Source organism: Accipiter gentilis, chromosome 2 (genome assembly GCF_929443795.1).
Source record: "Accipiter gentilis chromosome 2, bAccGen1.1, whole genome shotgun sequence".
Classification (NCBI taxonomy): Eukaryota; Metazoa; Chordata; class Aves; order Accipitriformes; family Accipitridae; genus Astur; species Astur gentilis.
Window position 1 is genome coordinate 32152268 of NC_064881.1, and position 19169 is coordinate 32171436.

General features: G+C 47.2%; 1 protein-coding gene across 3 annotated transcripts in view; it reads right to left on the reverse strand.

Annotated features, from left to right (window-relative positions):
* The window catches only part of NCALD (neurocalcin delta), a 60339-nt gene extending 53840 nt beyond the window's left edge, over positions 1 to 6499 (reverse strand). For 2 of the 3 annotated variants that reach the window (XR_007508465.1, XM_049819929.1), the window contains exon 1: positions 6377 to 6499. The gene's annotated coding sequence lies outside the window, so the exon portion shown is untranslated. Of the gene's footprint in view, positions 1 to 6348 lie in introns of all 3 variants that reach the window. The other variant, XM_049819942.1, reaches the window with a different exon arrangement.
* Between the last annotated feature and the right edge of the window lie 12670 nt (positions 6500 to 19169).

Genomic DNA, 19169 nt, shown 5'->3' on the forward strand with positions numbered 1-19169 from the left:
TGAACAGAATATTTTCTCTAGAGTTAAAGGTTCTCGAGGATGAATTGCTTCATGGCTGAAGTCTCTTTGAGTATTATTCAGTTGAAGTTAGACACTTCAAATGAGCTGAATCCATTGTGGTTTTGCAGTCCTGGAGGAGACGCAGAAAAGCCGTGTGAGGCATAATCAGGGACTCTGCCTGCTCTAGGACTGAGGGAATTTGGTGAGGAAAGAAGCTAACTTTGACCTTCTCCAGCTTTAACTTGTCTTCTTTGGAGCACAAGCCTGTAAACTACCTGATCTGCTCATCAATAAAACCTCCATACACGTAATCTTGGGTCTCTCCAAAACCCGATCTCTTCTATAGTATGAAAACGAGCATGAAGCTCTTAAAGGCAAAATCTTTGTCCTCCAGTAGCAAGTACCGTGCAAGGGTTGACTGTGCAGTGTTTCTCTAGCCCTATTTTGAACTCAGCATCCAGTAGAGAGAGCAGCCCTTTCTGCCACTGTTACATCAGACAGCAGCAAGATGACAGAGCATCACTATGAACGTAGGAAGCATTTCGCTTTCCGGACTCCCTCAGACAGCTCCGTTTTCACACGAGGGTTGGCTGGTGCGTACCACAGATGCCCAGGGACGCTGGGCAATGCTACCAGAGGTCCCTGCTGGGGCAAACGCAGCAGTGCAGGAACAGTGACAGCAGAACAGCCAAGAAAGGGCAAGCCTGCCCCTGGCCTCATCCCGTTATCACCTGGTGGTCACTTAGTCCTGCCCAGGGCTCTCCTTCCCCCACGTGCCCCATCCCAGCTGGTCCATCGCGCCCCTGCGGCAGGCCAGCCTGGCTGTGGCCCGCTCCCGAGGCCCCATGCTCTCGACGGTGGAATTCAGCACACTGCTAAGAGGCTTTGTGACAAATGTGGCAGGTATAAACCTGTCTCAAAGCCTCTCAACCCCAGAGTGCACCTGCTTCCTTGCACAAAGCCAGCTGAAACACTGTCTCCTGCCCCTCTGGAGTTGCTAAGTACATGCTGGCTGGGGTTAAACCATGACATCCATAAAGAGCCAGCCTGTCTTATCACGCCCTCCCTAACAAAAATGCCTTCTCAGGTCATCTGCAGCAACACTCTGCAGCTCCTCTCCTTTGCTCACATTGCAAATACCAGACCCAGATTGCAGGACGTGCATCACCCAAAATGCGAGCGACAGGGCAGATGTCCTCCCCTGCGCCCAGGCAAAGTGCCGGGGCTGGGTGTAGGTGCGTGCAGGAAGGTGGCCCTGGGCAGGCACAGGAAGATGGTTTTGTTCCTCAGAGCGCACTGGGAGCGACAGTGTCCCTGAGGCACTAGGAACCATGTCACCAGCCAGCCCATTTATCCATGCAGTCCTGGGTTCACAGGTCCACACTTCTTTTCCTGCCCTGTCCTGACATTTCCCCTGGAGGAGCACTGGGACTGTCTCTCAGCAAGACTGTGAGAGATGTATGGGGACACCAAAGCATCAAACATGCCCCACACTCAACATCTGCCTCCTCCCAGTGCTGGCTTTGCTTTGTGCATCACAGGCTTTGCCCCACATGCGGGCATGTCCAATGCCCCAACAAGGTGGTGGGAAAAATTGGCCATGGATGATGCTCTCCAACGAAGGGTGTGTCTCAGACAAAACTGGATGGTATTTATCAACACAAGCCCAACTAAGAAGAGGAGATGTGTTCATTTCCAGCTAATATATCTACGATAAGCCAAAGATCATATCAGGAATAGTAAAAAAAAGTAAGGATTAACATCAGTAAGATTTACGCAGCTAAAACTTTGCACAACACTGTGAACAAATACAGCAAAAAGTCTTGAATTGCAAAAGAAGAGAAACAGAGCTAAACTGAGACCCATCCTCTGCTCTCTCCCATGAGAGGAGGCATTGCTGGGAATTCTGGGTGCTGGGCAAATTAAAACCAGCATTTCAGTCCTAACTACAAGCTTTCTGGCTTTTCTGTGTGTAAATCAGATCCTTACATTATCTCAGTGTCATTTTGTGGCTGAAAGCAATTCAGTAACTATCAGCACAGCCAGACTGAAATTCAGCAGAACAGGATCTGAGCACTTCAGCTCTTAATGATTAGATGTTTCTGTAGAAATGAATCTTGCAAAAAAATGAAGTTCGGCAGAAAGTTGACAGCATGTGGAGACCACAGAAGGGAGAGGAACTTTACAACTCGGCCTTCACATTTTCCACCTATAGGATTTCAACATTTGCTAAAGTTGTAGTGAGGGCAGCTTCTTCACAGTGCTCCCTCTGGGAAATATCACATTCAGCAATTCCTGAATTACAGTTTCTAATTATATTTTCATACTGTAATGCTGTCTGAAATGCAAATTTGATGACAGAATAATTCGATCCATGTAAAATAATTACAAAATTACTGTTTCTCAAACCTCAACTCATACTCCCTGCTATTTAAGAAGATAAATTTAACAGCAGCAAAAGTACAGCCAAAACATGGTCTATTTTTTTAACTGTTATCTGACTATAACTGTCTGCATAGATTTTGGCTCACCATGGAAGATTATTTCTAAAATATGACTACCAAAAACATTCCAGAGTTAGGATTTTTGTTGCTCTAGCTTGGAAGCAGCAATCAGGTCATCTTTCATTCTGCATTCAGAGTACCATATGCATGGCATCTGCGTTTAATTGGAAAAGCAATTGTTGCTTAAAATGCCAAATCTCTACTGCAGCTCAGTTATCATTTAAAACAGTTGTTGCTAGTGTTGATGCAGGACATTAAATTAGCACAACGTAATGATTTTTAGCAGGGTGGAAATCAACTTCTGCAATATGTAATTTAAGAGCTTGAAACTCGGTACTGCTACATCAGTTCCCACTGTCTGACAATTGCCCCCCCCCCCCCCCCCGGTACGGGGGATTTTATTTCCCTCTGAATTATTGCCTTGAGTAGTGACTCGGACCTTTAAAAAGACAGCAGAAATCTCATTCTGTTTGAAAAATGCAAGAAGGAGTCAGTGCTCTGTGTTGCAAGGGGTTTTTAGGTTTTATTATGCTTCTAGCTTAAATTTAGATTGTCATTGCCCATCAACTCAACCAGATCAAGGTAAAGCACACTAAAGGCTTGAGTGTGTTATTATTACTAGGCTAGAGGCATCAACAGCTCACGTCTGTTTTTAATTTCTTTGACTGTATCCAGTTGTGTGAGAAGTGACTCAAAGAGATCTCAGTCCTGTTTTCAGCCAAAGTCTCTCCTAAGGTGAAGTGGTCCAATTTCTCAGGAATTGCTGGTCTGCTCGCCCTTCTCCATGGACAAGGAGACTGTCAGAAAAGATCATCTCCTCCTTGTGTGCGCGCAAGGGGGTGACATTTGCAAATGACATGAAGGTTGATGGGAGGCATGAGGGTCAAGCTGGTCTTCCCAGGAGAAGGTGGAGTGTCACCAAGTCTGTATGCATCTCTTTTTTTTCTCTTTATGTCAGAGAATATGTCAGAGCCTACGTAAGTTGGCAGTCTCACAGTTGCAGAGTTGGGCAGAAGATGAGGGATGGGCTGCAGCCACCTTCCCCCGTCTTGGCGGTAGGAAGGAACCTACAGGCTGTTTGTTCTTTTCTCATGGTGGGTGAAACCACGGCAGGGCAGAGACAGCAGGATGCTTAGCATTACATTGCCTGGCAATTTCACACACTCCCAAGGTAAAATCCAAGTGTTTGTTGAAAGGGTTTGGTACAGAGCTGACCAGCAAAAACGAGAGCATGAAATCACCGAGCAGAGGCACGCAGCCCCAGGACGACCCTCACGCACCGTCCCCTGCCCTTGCCCTGAGGAGGGACCTGTGCCATTTCCTCCAGTTGCAGACACTCGCACTGCCTGCGAGGTGCCTGCCTGCCTGCCTGCACCTCGGCCATCCCCACCTCCAGGGCTCAGAGGAGCCTGGGCCGATGGGATGCCCAAAGACTCAACGAGAGGGGACAGAACTGGTCACTCAGCCAAGCAGGACACATCCCTGTGCAACCTCAGCGGCACTCACCAGCTTTCCCAGTAACGGATTCCTCTCAGACCTCCTGCCACAACACGGCCGGGACCCTTCTGGTAAAACGTGAAGCGGTTTATTGGCCTCCTCTCTCAGGTCAAGTTAGTGCCTTTTGAAGACTTGTTCAGTCTTGCTAAAGCAAGATATGTCCCTTCCAGCTGGAGACGAGGAACCTATTTTTAAAATATTTCTAATGAATAGCTCTTGAGCAAAAGTTGCATCAATTATTTTTCCCCTTGCAGGTGTTTTCAAGGCATCAAATGCTACATGACACTGTAGTCAAGCCTAAACGTATGAGGTGAAGCCCGAGCATCATTGCCACACTGACGACTCAAGTCAAACCTGGCAGGTGACTGCATCTACACATGGAGCCAAATCCTCCAGGCGTCAAGGTGAATGACTCCTCTGGAATGGCAGGTGCTGCTCAACTCGAATACGTCCCCGTACTCCACGCCCCAGTCCCTCACCAGACTTGCCCCACGGGTGTAAGCTGGTGAACAAGCAGACTTCGGAGGGTGGTGGGTCACGTCGACCGCCTCCCCCTGCCCTCCCCTCCGACCCCACTGCCCAGACTGCGGGGGGACTCACAGGCTGGTGGGGGGGCAGGGACCGCCGTCGGCTGAAACACGGCTCCCCACACCAGCTGGGGAGCAGCTGTGCCCAGCTCAGCCCGGGCGCATTGCCCGGGCGAGGACGCCGAGAGCCCCACTCCCCGTGGAGAGGCTGTGCGCGGGATGCTAGCACCTCCGCGCTGAAGCTGCGAGGCTCCTGTAAACCTCGGTTAAACTCACCTGCGAGGAGCCCGTCAAGATTCCTCATGCACTGATGCATTGGCATGAGGTGGAAAATTTAATAAAGAAAATTTAAAACATCTCAGCCCCCCAAAACACTGATATTTTAGGCACAAGAGTCAAATTGGAAAGAACAGATGATAGAACGCCAAGTGAAATGGTTTAGAGGTTTCAGATGCATTTATCCTTGTTGCTCTGTTAAGAATGCCAAATGCAGTGAAATCTAGAGCTTTAAGCCATAACTTTCCTTACAGAAGTGCTTTCAGTTTTAATCTCTGCCTTGGCTCCGTTTCTGAAACAATTGCTTTTGCTGCATTTGGCAACATTAGAATAATTTTTATAGAATTTTTTATCTTTCATTGCTCTGTGTCTTAAATTGTTCTGTAGCACCATGATTGTTTCAGAGTGGCAGCTGCTTTAGAAAATCATTACCATTATCAATAAACCCTTTGAACTTTGGGAGGAAGGGAACAGGACTATATAATTAGAGAAGATAAGAACGATCTAGCATACTTTTCCAGGAAACAATGTACACGATGCTTTAAGCTGTAATCTGTTCTTAAAATGAATCTATATGTTCCCACACAAACAAACTCAGTCTGTGGCACTAAACTTCAGGAGCCCCGGGATCTCCTTCCCCACAACAGCCCCCTCGGAGTAAGTGCAATACAGAAACAAACCCAAACTCCCTCTTCTTTTTACAAAAAGAACCCAGTAGCATTTCATTTTTCAATTACTGTGGTGCTGTTCATGCTGCAGTTCTTTTTTTAGCTATTCTAACCGTTCTCAACCCACAACAGACAAAAAAAAAAAAAAAAAAAGGCAAAAAACAAGCTCTGTGTGTGCGTGTGAGAAAAAGGGTAAAAGCCTGTGTTACAGCAATGTTGCTCTCTTGGCATATTTCAGATAATTTTTCAGGAAGCTCTTGATCCGTTCCTCTGTAAACACTATACGGTCAAGAGTGCTGCGTGCCCCAGGAGAGGGACAGAAAGCCCGGGGAGCGTGCGGGCTGCGGGGACTCTCTGTGAACAAAGATGATTTAAAGACTTGAACTTTGGGAGTTGTTGGGTTTCGAGCTGCTCCTAGCTGCATCGGCTGCTGGCTTCCCCTTCACTGAACACACTGGTACAAACCCGCCTGAATTGGGCAGCACTAAAAATCTACAAGTTCCAACAGAGGTATAAAGCTGTAGAGATGCCCAAATCAACACAATACCTAAACATAATTTCTTTTAACTCCCGAATGCATTAGCCCAGGATTACTCATGTTCATTTATATTCCTAAAGTGTCAAACGAGAACAATATCATTTTATTCTCCTTTCATGGATCATTAATCTAAATTTAACTCCTCTTTGCAGTCTGCACACAGAATTAGTAACTGGAAGCTGCTTTGCATTTATCTGATAGTGCCGGGCTTGTTCATCAAGGCAAACTTCCAGCCAAAACAAACAAGTGAAAAAAATATCAGTCACGATAAGCTGCCTTCTATTCTATTTTTTTTTTTTTTAAAAAGGCAAAAAAAAAAAAAAAAAAAAAAAGAATACCTGACGAGAACATAAAGCAAATGGTTACCTCACACTGCAGAAATGCAAGTTTTTAATAGTCCATGCTCTGGCAGCCCCTGAGAAACGGCAGCGGCAGCGGCGGCGGCGGCGGGGATAAATCCAGCATCCACTTGGTTCTCACAAGGCTTTGGCTGCGCGGCCGAAACCGCAGGCTCTGCCTCCAGCTGACGTCAAGGCGGCTGTCACATGGCCAGGCGCGAGCCCAGGGAGCACTGGTTGTCCTGGCAACCCCAGCACTGCTCCGAAATTATTTCAATAGGTCATCTGTCATACTGCGCGCACATTGGAACCATCGCGGGCCCACGGACGGCCCCAACACCCAGGGCTCGCTGGAGCGGGCTGTGCCGAGGGCTTGGTCCCATCGCCGACGCTCTCTTAACCCTGTCCCTGGAAGAAAATGTGCCTCCCTCTTCCTCTTCCTCCTGCACCCCCAGCCTCCGGCATTAAAAAACCCCCCTTTTACGCCTGGTTTGCCCAAGCAAAGGGGCGAAAGCGCTGCCCTCCGTGTGTATTGGGGCACCTTGACGATACGCAGCCGGGCGCTGCACCGGCTGGCTAAAATTAGGGTCTTTCAAAATGACGCACAGCTGAGGTTTTATTCATAGCCACAGAGATGCGCGTTTGGTCGCCAGCATCTCTGCCCAGATTTGGGGCGAGGCAGCAAGGGTCCCTGCCGAAGCGAAGCGGAGCGGGGAGGCAGCCATGTGGGGCTGCGGGCCGGGCCCCGGAGGTGCTTGGCCAGCTCGGCCTCGCGTGCCTGAGCCTCGGCCACCGGCCCCTCCTGCTCACCTGCCCGCGATGCTTCTCCCGCTGCGCCCGGCAAAACGTCCCGGGAAGGGGGACGAAGCAGTGTCTGCCTCCACCTGGCTCCGACTCACCTCCGCAGCCTTATCCTGCAGGCAGAGACACAACGCCGGTGTCTTAGATTTCCTTGTAACTCTAGCTAAAATCCAGTCCTTCCCCCAAGTTTCCTTTTTTTCTCTCTGCACATTGCCTTACCGGAGCCCCGCAGCAGGGGCAGGACTTGGGAGAGGCTGGGAGGAGGGAGGGACTTTCACCTGCAAGAAGCAGGGAGAAAAGGCAAAGTGTCAGCAACAAGAAAATACTCCTGTGCTCATCTGAGTTAGTGATGGATACTGACCGGTGCCCGGGACACGAAATACCAGGAACCGACCACAATAGATGGCTCTGGTGAAAGTGGAAGCAGATGTAAAGCCGCGTGGGATCTGCAAACGCAAACACTGGGGCATCTTCAGCTCAACTTGGCTTTGGCCCCTTTGCAACAGGCGAAAGAGAAAATATCAAAGATGAAAAGACAGCCTGGGACGGGGCATAGAGGGGTGCGGGGGCGGGCTTCCCCCATCCAAGGCAGAGGGAGGATGGTGGGGACATGGGACTGGCGGGGGGACCACTGAGCCCCATCGCCCTCCTCTGCATCCCTCTCCCAAGTGCGAAAGCAGCAGGTGCTTGGGATATTTAGCTCAACATCAACAACATCCAGCGCTGGTTTATGTAGCATTTAGTGAGACACACGTCTCTTTCTCAAGAACAGTTTATAAACCACCTTTCCAGCACCGGTGCTGTGCTGGGGCTTCCTGGGGCAGTTCATATTAGGGGGCAAAGCCCTCTGGGATCGTGAGCTGCACCCCCCCGGGCCTCAGTGCAAAGCAGTGACAAGGGCTCAAAGAGTTATTACAATAGAATAAGGCAGCCCCCACTGTCTAAAAATCATGCCTTAAAAAGAAAATATTCAAAATTAGCTGGGAAACCTGTGACTGTTTAACAGAACAATAATAATGCAATGAATTTTAAAAACCCCACTGATGACTACATGTGTTACATATAATCACACATATTAATACAGTGTAGAAGGCTGAAACTTCATGTCAACACCCACCAATAAAATTGTGCCATAACATACAGATGTATTTTTTCACTTAATGGCAATGTTTGTACAATACAACAGAAAGTTTGGGATTGCAATTTAAAAAGATATCCCACAACACTGTGTAGTGCATTATTTTCTATTAGCGTATCAAAAACATGTGCACCTGGGGGAGATTTTAATATTTTTGGTTCTTTTAAAGGCGCTTTCAGAAAAGCGGACAATACAACACATGCATTTTAATGGTCACAAAACATTTCAATAGCCATTTTGCTGATGCCCTAAAGGGCTGGTGGAGGCAGCTGGGCAGGATCCCCCCGGAGCTCCCCGCAGCAGCTGCCCGGGGACCTCTGCCTGCTCTGCTCCTACGTAAGTCCAGTCCTCCATACCTACAGACACATGGGTGTGCAGAGAACCTCAGTCCTCCAGCATAAAAACAACCCTTTTGCTCTCCTTTACGGGCTGTTTCTGCTGCAGGGCAAGAGCCCGCAGGAGTTTTTAAACCGTGCGCAGTGGTTATAAGGCTGCACTAATTATATGCTGTGAAGGTTGTAATTTTCAGCCCTTTGAAAGATGCTAAGTTAAAAAAAAAAATTACCAATGCTCTTAAAAACATATGATAATGGCAGCCTAAAGTGTGCTGTTCCCAGTTCCCAGGGCTCAGCAGAAGCCCCGCTGCACCTCCCCGCTGATGGTGGCTGGGGATGATTCGTCCACAGGGAGATTTTCTGAATTTTTGACTGAAATGCCTATTTCTCCCCAGCACTTGCTGTAACCCACAAAACTTTCCAGGACTAGGGGCAAGGCAGACCTTACCCCATGCAGACGAACACAGAAATGAAAGCAACAGCATCCGTTCCTCGGAGAGGCAAAGAATCCTGCTAAATTTGGTAGAAAAGCCTATATTCCCTGAATTAGCTTAACGTTTCCACGATAAAACCCCCAACGTCAAACCAGTCTCTTCTGTAGTGTCAATCAACCAAGTGAGCGCAAAGCAATGAGACACAGGCACTGACTGGAAAAACACATAAAAGATATTTAAAGGCTGAAGCCTGCTGAGAAATAAATGCGCTGCATCCACCTGGGACCACATTACAAAGACTCACACTCCTCCTCCCACTATGGGGATGCGATGCCTCGTGGGGAAGGGTCTCTATCCTGCATTTGGAACCTCTTCCCTCTCTCCCACCCTTCCACGTCTGGGGCCCGTGGTGGGCACTGCCAGGGGACTGCCAGAGCTTCACTGACTGCAGTAATATGTGTTATATATACCATAATATACACGCAGATATCTCTAATACTTAAACCCACCTATAACATACATGTATGGGGACCAATGTAATAGCTTACACAAATACAGTGCTATAAGGTGGGACACAATCCAGCTTTTCCTCCCGTACTTCTTTTGGCTCTGCAGAGCTAACAATAGATAACATTTGTTTGCCCATAAAATGGAAGACACGCAGGGAGCAGAAACTCTATATGGGTTGATCTTTGAACCCACAAAAGACTAGATCTTCCCTGGTGTCAATCCCTGCTCTCAGAAAGGAGCCACATCCATGTAAGCAGCTGAGAATCTACTCTTGGCTTTCCTTTTACCAAAACAACACTTAGAAAAGTGCTTCATCTTGAACTCTTCCCTCAAACATCCATGACTTTTTACTGCTTTTAAAAATAAAAGGAAGAAAAAAAGCAAGTAGGCATGATTTTAATGTTTTATATATATATTTATATATATATATATATATTAAAAAAAACAAACCACATGTGTTTTGCTGGCCTCTGCAGCTTGCTGTTTGAAAGAGTGGCTAATGCTAATGTTTCCATTGGCATCAGTTACACAGATAAAAAAGAGACAGAAACAGGGCTCAGCAAAATGTTGTCATTTTGACTTTTGCTCTTGTAGAAAAACAGGCTGGAAAAAAACCCACAGAAAAAGACATTTTAGTTCTGATACAGCTGACATGGCACTACCAGCACAGGGGGGATTGAAATACAAAAAAGAAGGGAAAGTGGTTCAGCCCACCCCGTTCACTGATGGTGGCCCAGTGAAAGAATTATTGTTTGAGTCAAATCAGGTGGAAGACAGTTTCCCAGGAATGCAGCACTGTAAGAAAATCCTACGCTCTGAATATATCTGTCATGGTTCTTTAGTACCACTAATTCCAGCTCCCAGGGAGAGTGAATGACTCCCCTTTCAGAAGCAATAATCTTGGGTTCCCCTACAACACCAGTGGCTTTGGGGATTCCCCCAGTCCCCTTGCTAGCAGTGAGAAGAGCCACCGGACTGGAGCGCTGGGAGGGTGTGAGCCCCCGTGCCCAAACAAAGATCTCCGATGGCTGCTGCTGAGGAGTGGTGGAGACCTCTTGCTTTTTTGTGATATATTTCATAGAAAGGATCACTTGGTCTGCAACAATTTTTCTGGCATTTGAGCCTAAATAATGCCATCATCTATTCTTATGCAGTATTGCATTGCTTTTTGTACCTCCTGAGATATGTAATAGCTTCTCACGTGATCTTTTAAAACTTTTGCTTGCACCTGCCTCCTCATGGGAGCTGATCACTTTTGGGGCTGGTGCATCCTTCCTGCATCTCCTCCCCTATGCCCATGTCCCCACATCCTCTCCTCTCTCTGCCCATTCTCCTGGATTTCCCTTGCAATACCCTCGCCCTTGCTCTGCACTACTTGTTGGTTAGACAGAAAAGCATCTTGAACGACAAGGAAGGTGAAACTCACTTTCTGCCACCTTGCACACCTTCCAGAACTACATCTACACCGGCAGCTAAAAGGAGCCAGGCCCATTCCCTGCCCTAGAGACCTGGTATCACAGCACTGCTAGAGCCTGCAGCGCTGAGCCTCTCCCCCAAAAGGGTGGCCTTATCCCTTCCCGCATGTTGGGAAGGACCTCAGACCTGTGCTGTCCCCCAAACCACAGCCAGGAGAGCAAGAGGAGTTGAGGTTGGCCACCACGTCAAACATTTGGCTTCCGGGAAGTAGCGAGCGTGCTGGGTGGGAACCACCCTTGCAGTGATCCCACCTCAATGGCACTGAAGCACCAGAAGACCAGCTCAAAAACTTAAGATAGCAGGTGAAAACTGAAATACTCTTAGCGGGAAAAAAATCCCATCATCTAGCAATCACGATCAGTACCTCCTAAGGGACCAGCCAGAAGACTGACTTTGCTGCTGAATGTGGATGCTTTCCATTAATTGATGCACTTGAGTTGTGTGCACTTATGTAGGGGCCAAACTGAAAGAAAACAGGGAAAAGTAATTTGGATCAAACAAGAATTGATTACTTGGCAACATCCAGGTAAAAAAAAAAAAGCACTTCGGATCAAAGAAAGCGTTCGGGGCATTTTTAAAACACGCCAAGGATATTTGGAAACAAAGATCTTCATCTGCATTGGAGCTTCAGCAAAGACCTGTGTGTGCAGGAGGGGTCACCATCGCTTGCCCCGCTGGCGGTCACCCTCCATCCTCCTTGGGGACTGCTCGGCCAGGAAGCACAGCCCACTCCTCTCAAACTCTGCTATTTGCACGGTTTAACCTAACCTGGCACATTCGGACTGAACTTGCTGGTTGCTTCCAATGCCCGAAAGCAGCACTTTCTGGAGAATAATTGATTTACCAGTTTTTCCCCCTAGACTGAAATAATATTTCAGGTAGCAACTTATCCCCGGAACCTTCTTGCTAGGATCTCTGTGGTCTCACAATAACATTTTCTAATTGTCTGGTTCTTCTGTGTCTCCTCCTTGCTGTGTGGAAGTCACATCTGAGCCACAGAAATATTAAGATCCTGACCCAAAGTCATCTAAGCACATGGATAACCTTACGCCGACTGGGATGTTACACGTGTGCTTAAGTATTTGCTGGATGAGAGCCCAAGTGCCTGACAGCATCATGGAAACCAACCGTGCAAACAGCGATAGTGAGTGCAGAAAAACAAAGAAACAAGATAGAAATATCCTTTCGCTCCCACATAAATCTTTCTCCAATAAGGACAAAGGAACAGAAATCAGTAACAGGAATTCAGTCATTTGTATTTTAGTCCCACCTACATTAAAAAGGAACATTTCCAGTTTTTAAAAAACTCTTTGCAGTGTTTATCATGCTTGGCAAATTTCAAATGTTTTTTGCTTTTTTTCTTGTTTTTCTTTTCCTGTGCTTCCACTTTCCACTTACTCTTTTTCTTCCCCCTTTCCTTGAGATGCTGCTACCCACTTCTGTGTAGCTTATCTTATCTGAGTAGCTGTTACTATTTAATTTGTAATAACAGATCACCAGCCTGCACCCTCACATGGAAATACTATATCACACTCCTGTTAAATATACCAGTGTGTGAATAGCCAGATTTATTAAAAAATTATTTTCAGCACACCTTTGACGTGGTGTTTCACTGCCCACACTCAGGAATGAGCACGTGACGTTATCCTTCCTTCGTGGAGACACCGCGGTCCCAGCACTTCCCACAGCTCAGAGGAGCTTGGAGGCAGGTCAGCTCTTGGCACTGGAGACCTGTTTTCCTCTGCAGAGGACGGTGGCATTTTGCAGCCCGCTCCTGGGAGTCCGGCTGGTGCCTGTGAGCACATCCCTGCAAAAAAGGCTGCTTCCCGCACCCAGTCCCCAGAAGACCCTTGGGGAGGGGGGGGAGCCTTCAGTCTGCATCCGTCACTGCCTGCCCCTTCCTTGCCCGGCCCCAGCTTGCCACCCAGCTGTTATCTGGCCACAGGGAAGATCTCACCTGGGTTGAATTTGGACACAATAGTCAACTGACTCTGCTTCAATTCCTTGCCAGTCCTGATCAGGACATCTCCGTGTCCCTCTCGGTCACCCAGCACCCCCCCAGCAGCCAATGTCTGCTCCCCAACGCTAGATGGGTAAAGTCTAAATTGCCTGGCTTTTTATCAGTGGGCAGGCAGGTTTCGGAGCAGAACAAAAGGGTCAGCTCAGAAGAAAGACCTGGAGTTTCGCTCTTGGGAGGGGAACTCACTGTCCTTGCATGCATCGTTATACAGTGTTTCTGGCAGGCACTTCATTAACTTCTTCCTCCACAGATAATAAAGAAAGGTTTCCTAGTGTCAGTAGCTGCTGAAGAGATAGGAATGAAAGCATTTTTGGCATCTGTTTCTGGCTTATACCAGGCATCTTTGCCCTTTCCTTGATAACACAGACTTTTCCCCTTTCTCCCTTTGATACCTAAAAAGTAAATAGTGATAAATTTGTCATATAATCCCTAAACACAGGAGCAGGAGCCGGAGACGGTATTGTGCTGGGACACAGAGGATCCCTGCTACTTCAACACCGGCTCTGTCCAAGCCGCTGGGGAGCACCCGGCCATGCCTGAGCTCCGACTCCGGCAGCATTGGCCAACTGCATCCCTTTGACATCCCACTTCTCACTTTCACCTTTTCCAGCACCCTCTCTGGCCCCAGAGCTGGCACTGCCGGCGCCTGCCTGTGTCCCCAACCTTGCTCTAAGAAGGACAGACGTGCGGACGCGGGTTAGTCACATACCTGTGGTGCAAGCTCACAGCACTTGCAGAAAGGCAAGCGCACGAGTTGTTTTCATACCGCAGGCTCTGCAGCCCCGGCACAGCCTGGCACCGCAACAGGAGGTGGGCATGAACCAGCAAGAGCGATTCACAGGAATCTGTGGCAGCAACAAACCCAAAAGCTGTCGATTTCCAGGGAGCAGAGAGCAAAACAGCCCCTCTTTGGTTGTCTCCCAATACTTCCCCTCAGGTGATGATAAACGTGGATGGAGTCTGATAGGACTCAGGACATTAAATCAAATGATTTAGACCTTTCCAGGCTCCGGTTGGTGCTTTGTGTCTCTCCTGAGTGCCCTTCCCTGAAACCAGACCTGGTGTTATGGTTTGCTCTCCTAGCACGCCGGTTCATAAAAGCAATGCTGCACATAAAGCAACTTCATGGCTGGATCCCAGCTGGTAAACAGGTAGGCACGTGCTGGCCGTGCTCTGAGTCTGGCAGTGGTTTATGTGAACCTGAAGGTAAAGGCAGACTCCCACAAATCAACCCAATCTATCAGTCTTTCTGTTGACTTAGTTGACTCCGGGGTACGCACACACAGTGTTTTGCAGACAGATAGGAGCTCACTCTGCCCCCAGTTTGAATTGACTGGAAGCCATATGAGTAGGGTTTACACAGGAAAAAAACCCAACAACAAAACCAAGTGAAGAAGGTAACCACACTCAGACAATGTTTGGTTGCTGTAGAGCACAAATAAGATAGAGCCAACAACTGCTTGCCAAAACCATGTAGAAATACCCCAAGAATAAATGAACAGCTAGATTCTGTGAGATCCAGTTACTGATATCTGCTGCACTTACTGCTCTCACCCGTCTTTAATAGGGGCTAAGGGCCTCGCTGCGTGGAGTACCTTTCTGTCCTTTGCTGAGATGACCCTGTCCAGCCACAACAGATGTCCCCAGTCTCCTCGTAGCAAGTGAAAACTAAGGCTGTTTTCCCACGGTTTCTGAGAGGGATAATGCAAGTTGCTGAGCTGTGCTAAATCCCAGCAACCAAACTCAGCAAAACAAAACAAACCAGAGAAAATGTGAAGCCATCACCGTAACGAGAGGGACGTAGCTTTGGCCAGCCAGATGACCAGCCACGTCCAGGTGCCACGGATTCGGCCCTTGTTTCCATTGCCTCATCAGTGTCGGCAAGAGCAGCATTTTCCAGCTGGTGTACCCACTAAATCTTCACGCTTTTTTTTCTTCAGGGGGTGAACGCCACCCAGCTGTTTGAGGATGGCTCCTAGGCTATAAATGCATTAATTTCTTAAGAAGATGCAAAGAGAAGACAAATATGGACAGATGCAAGAACCCGTGCTCCTGACCCGCTGAGTGTGAGCGCTGCTGCCGCCCAGTCCTGCTCAGCCCCCCTCTCCCAGGTGGTCACAGACCCTCCGAGGGACTGAGTGGCACCTGCTGGCTGCAGCCTGCTCCTTCCCTGCCCTGCTGCCTGGAGCCTCATCACAGGGCCAGAGAGCAGAGGGCTGTGCAAGGTGTTACAGCTGCATACTTTACCTGCTTCAGAAAGATTCAAGTAGGAGACTGATGTTTTATTAATGCTGAATTTGATGAACTGTTACCCAAAACTGGGGAACAAGAGATTGAAAGTTTTGAAATGAGTCGAGTAAGAGCTGCCCCAAAACAGTGTTAACTTTGGAAATGAAACTTACCCAAGTAGTTAAGTGCTGTGAGCCAGTCCAGTAAGATGAGAATGAGGAGAGAGAAGAGTTATTATGCAGACAGAGTAACATCCAAACTAAAGATGATCTAGGTATGGTCCCAAAACAAATTTAATTTTTCATCTCAGTTTGCGGTAAGAGAGGACAATAAACAGAGGGGCAAAGACAAGGTAGCTAATTAGACTAAGAATATGGGGATGAAAATTACCAAACCTGAAATGGACTAAAATTTGAAGAGTTCTAATGTGCCTGAATCAAAAGACCAGATTATCTGTATCTAAGAATCACAGAATAATGAAAGAGGTGGCAAATGAAATGGTAGATCTGGCAGCAAATATTTCCAACAAATATTTCTACTTTGGGGTAGTTCAGGATGTTTCTAATAAAAGGATGGTAAGTAATACCAATACGGGCCCTTTTATTTGGGCTATGTAGCATGCAAAGCATAAAACAAAATTTTAAGGGAACAACAAACACAGAGGAAGAGAATCCAAGGCCATACCTTTATCAAACAGATGTGTCCAGCTTAGCCAATATCCATTTTGATAAAAGGATTTTACTGGTCAAAGGAAATGAGATTTACCTAGACACTGCTAAACCACCCAACTTGGCACAATGTGGAAAATCATTAGTTAAAATGGAAATGATGCAACTTAATACAAGAATCGTGAGGAGGAACTGGCCAGTGGGCAGCAACTTGCTGAGCCTGGAGGGGGCTGGCAAGTGGACACCAGCAGAGCTCCTCGAGGACCAGGCTTGGGAGCACTCTGATTTAATCAGGCACAAAAAGCAATATTGTGCTGGTGAAATTTGGTGGTGAAGACATTGCTAACATGGAATATGGTCACAGCATCAGAGAGGAAGAGGTGGATGGGCAGACAAACTTGAACTAGGAAAGGATGAAGATGCCTGGGGAATGGGAATCCTACTTGGCTGGAGGAAACAAAGCCAGTTCTTAGCACTGTTGCCTTCAGCTCCGGTCAGAGTGGCTGAGCTAAAAACATTTTCCAAAAAGGTACAAGGGTATGGAGCAGTGGCCATCCCAAATACATCCTGCTTGTCCCACAGGCACTGCCCTGAAGACGCAAGGGAGGCAGTGACATATCTCCCCATTCACCCCATTGCTGGATGGGTTAGACTTGGACTCAAAACTTTCCTTTTCAAGGTAAGTGAAGTGTTTGGCAAAAAGCACCGATTCCTTGAAACTACAGTCCATGGTAAAGGGGAGAAACAGTTCAAGTATTTGACTTCTCTTAACTGTCTGCATATTTGTCTCTTCTGAATTGTCTTACCGAAAGGTACTCCTGTCCTGGAAAAAGGCAGAAGAAGTCATTCCTAAAAGGCAAAAGAAGCAAGTTCCACTACGCTGGTAATTAGTCACTGTTTTAAACTGTTGTCATGCAACATTTCATAACTAGGCAATGCAAAAACAAAAACAATATAAAATGAGCCTGGATTTATCTCCTGGAAATTCTGTGTTGGAAAATGAATTGGATGAGGGAGCTTTTCATGTTGCCAAGGGGCAAATTTTATTGGATTTTAAGGTCTTTTGTGGATTAGCAACAATAAACATAGAGAGCATAAAACAGTTAAGCTGGGGGTACACATTAAACAGCATCCAGACAACAGAGAAAGTCAGAGCCATCCTGACACTGACAGGCAAGGACTGGATTGAGGTAGCTGATCAAAAGAAGGGGGGTAGGCCAAAATGAAAGTGGAAAAGTAATTGACTTGCCTTATAATGATCATTGCCTTTGATTTTTAAAACAGCCAGCAAAGCTGATAAGCCATTTGAAACGCATGTCTAAAATGAAAATAATGCTAGTAGAGGCAACAGTGGAAGCTCCTAGGATGAGTAGGAACTGACTCCTGCTGCTGGTTGAAATAAACCCATTTTTCTATAAAGGGGGCAAAGCAAATGGAAAAAAAAAAAAAAAAAAGAATCTTTTTTTTTTTTCTCCCTACAGTGCAAAAGCAAACTCACTGTTATCTGATTAATGAAAAAGTGTTCTTTCCAAGATCCAAGAAAGAAACATGGTTTCCTCTACAGTCATGTCTTATGGCCCCTGTGCTCCCCACTGCAGTGACTCCAGACCTGCTCCATGTCCTGCATGACTCTTCACTACAAGGCTCCCAAGTCTCCCCCACATCTGCAGGCAGCTCCAAAATCTTTCCAGTTCTTCCCTGCTGTTTCCAAACTGCTTCCATGGGGTGCCCAGCTCATCCCCAGGGCCCGCAGGCTAGTCATGCTCTGTCTTCAGCTCCCCTGATACTCCACATCGACAGTTTTGGACATGTTAGCTGGACCAGAAATTATGCTGGTAGCAACCTGGGACTTCATCACATGCTGTGTCGCCAGTCTAGCGGTGTGTCTTAACTGATTAAACTGCATAAAGAAGACCTGAACTCTCCCCATGTGTCCTTGGGCAGGAGATTGTTAATTTTGGTTTCATTTAATAACCTACCAGTTTTCACAAAACATGGAGGAATTTGTTGTCCTTTAAATTTCCACCCTTCTGCCAGTCTGACTGGACTTGGGAGGTGGCTTCAAAAGCTGCTTGGGGCGACAGCTAGAGAAGAGACAAAGACATGCTCAGAGAGACAGCATGCTCAGAGAAATCCCATTTTGATTGGCAAATAGGGCAAAAGGAGCAATCTTCCTTTCCTGCTAAAGTACAGTATAGCAGATCCTGGATGTGGTTCCTAGTCTGGCGTACTGCCATCACAGAAAGGAACCGAGCAAGCTGTGCTCCAGTCCTGCAGCCTTACTTTTGCTAGGAGCCCTGCTGGAGCTCACGTAATCCAAAGGTTCTGTGAAACAAGTCACGAGGTGTCAAAATTATTGAAACTGGCAAGTTGGCAAGAAAAAAATGAATCTTCCAGCAAGCTACAGCATTTTCAACACCAGGGTAGTACAACAAAGGCAGAGGCTTTTAGAAGAGCCCTCCACATCCTGGAGTATTTTGCATGTTGGGAAAGCTATTGGCCTAATTTGCTTCCCTGTGCACAGTGAGTCCAGAGCCCATTAATAACTGTTGTGGTGAATTGACCTAAGGAAGTTTATTCCATCCCAGTCAGACCCACTACAACCATGCTGGAACTGGGACTGACATTACTGGGGCATGCAGCCTATTGCATGTCCCTGGTTGTCCTCTGGCACAAACCATATTCCCAGGGAGTACCTCAAGCCTCTATCAAGCATGCAGAAATATTTCCCATGTTGTCTGGAGCACTCTTTAAGGTGAAGCCCCAAAGTTTCAGGTGGTTTTGCTGCAATATAGAAGAGCCACAGCACCTCAGCATCTTGCACAAGCTGGTCATTTAATCTTCTCCAAAAGAGGCAAGAGGCAATGTAAGTGGAAAGGTTGTTTGTCAGTTTTACAGTCTTCTACATAAATGATCTTCCTCAGTTTGTTGCCCACTTTCACCTCCAGCTCAAGTCTGTCTTCTCAGGGGTTTTTGCTGGGCAAAGGTCTGCCGGGCAATGTGTGTGTGGAGCTTGTGCTGAGGTCCCAGATGCTGCTCCATCCTCTTAGTCTTGAAGTTAAAGCTTAGCAGTTCCTGCTACTTACTCTCCAAATAATGTATAACCCAATATAGTTGGATCAGAGCACAGGCAATACACCTGCAAACCTGCTGAGATGGACATCCCCTGCCCCGGCACTGTGAGCCAGCATTCCTGGGTAGGAGCCCAGT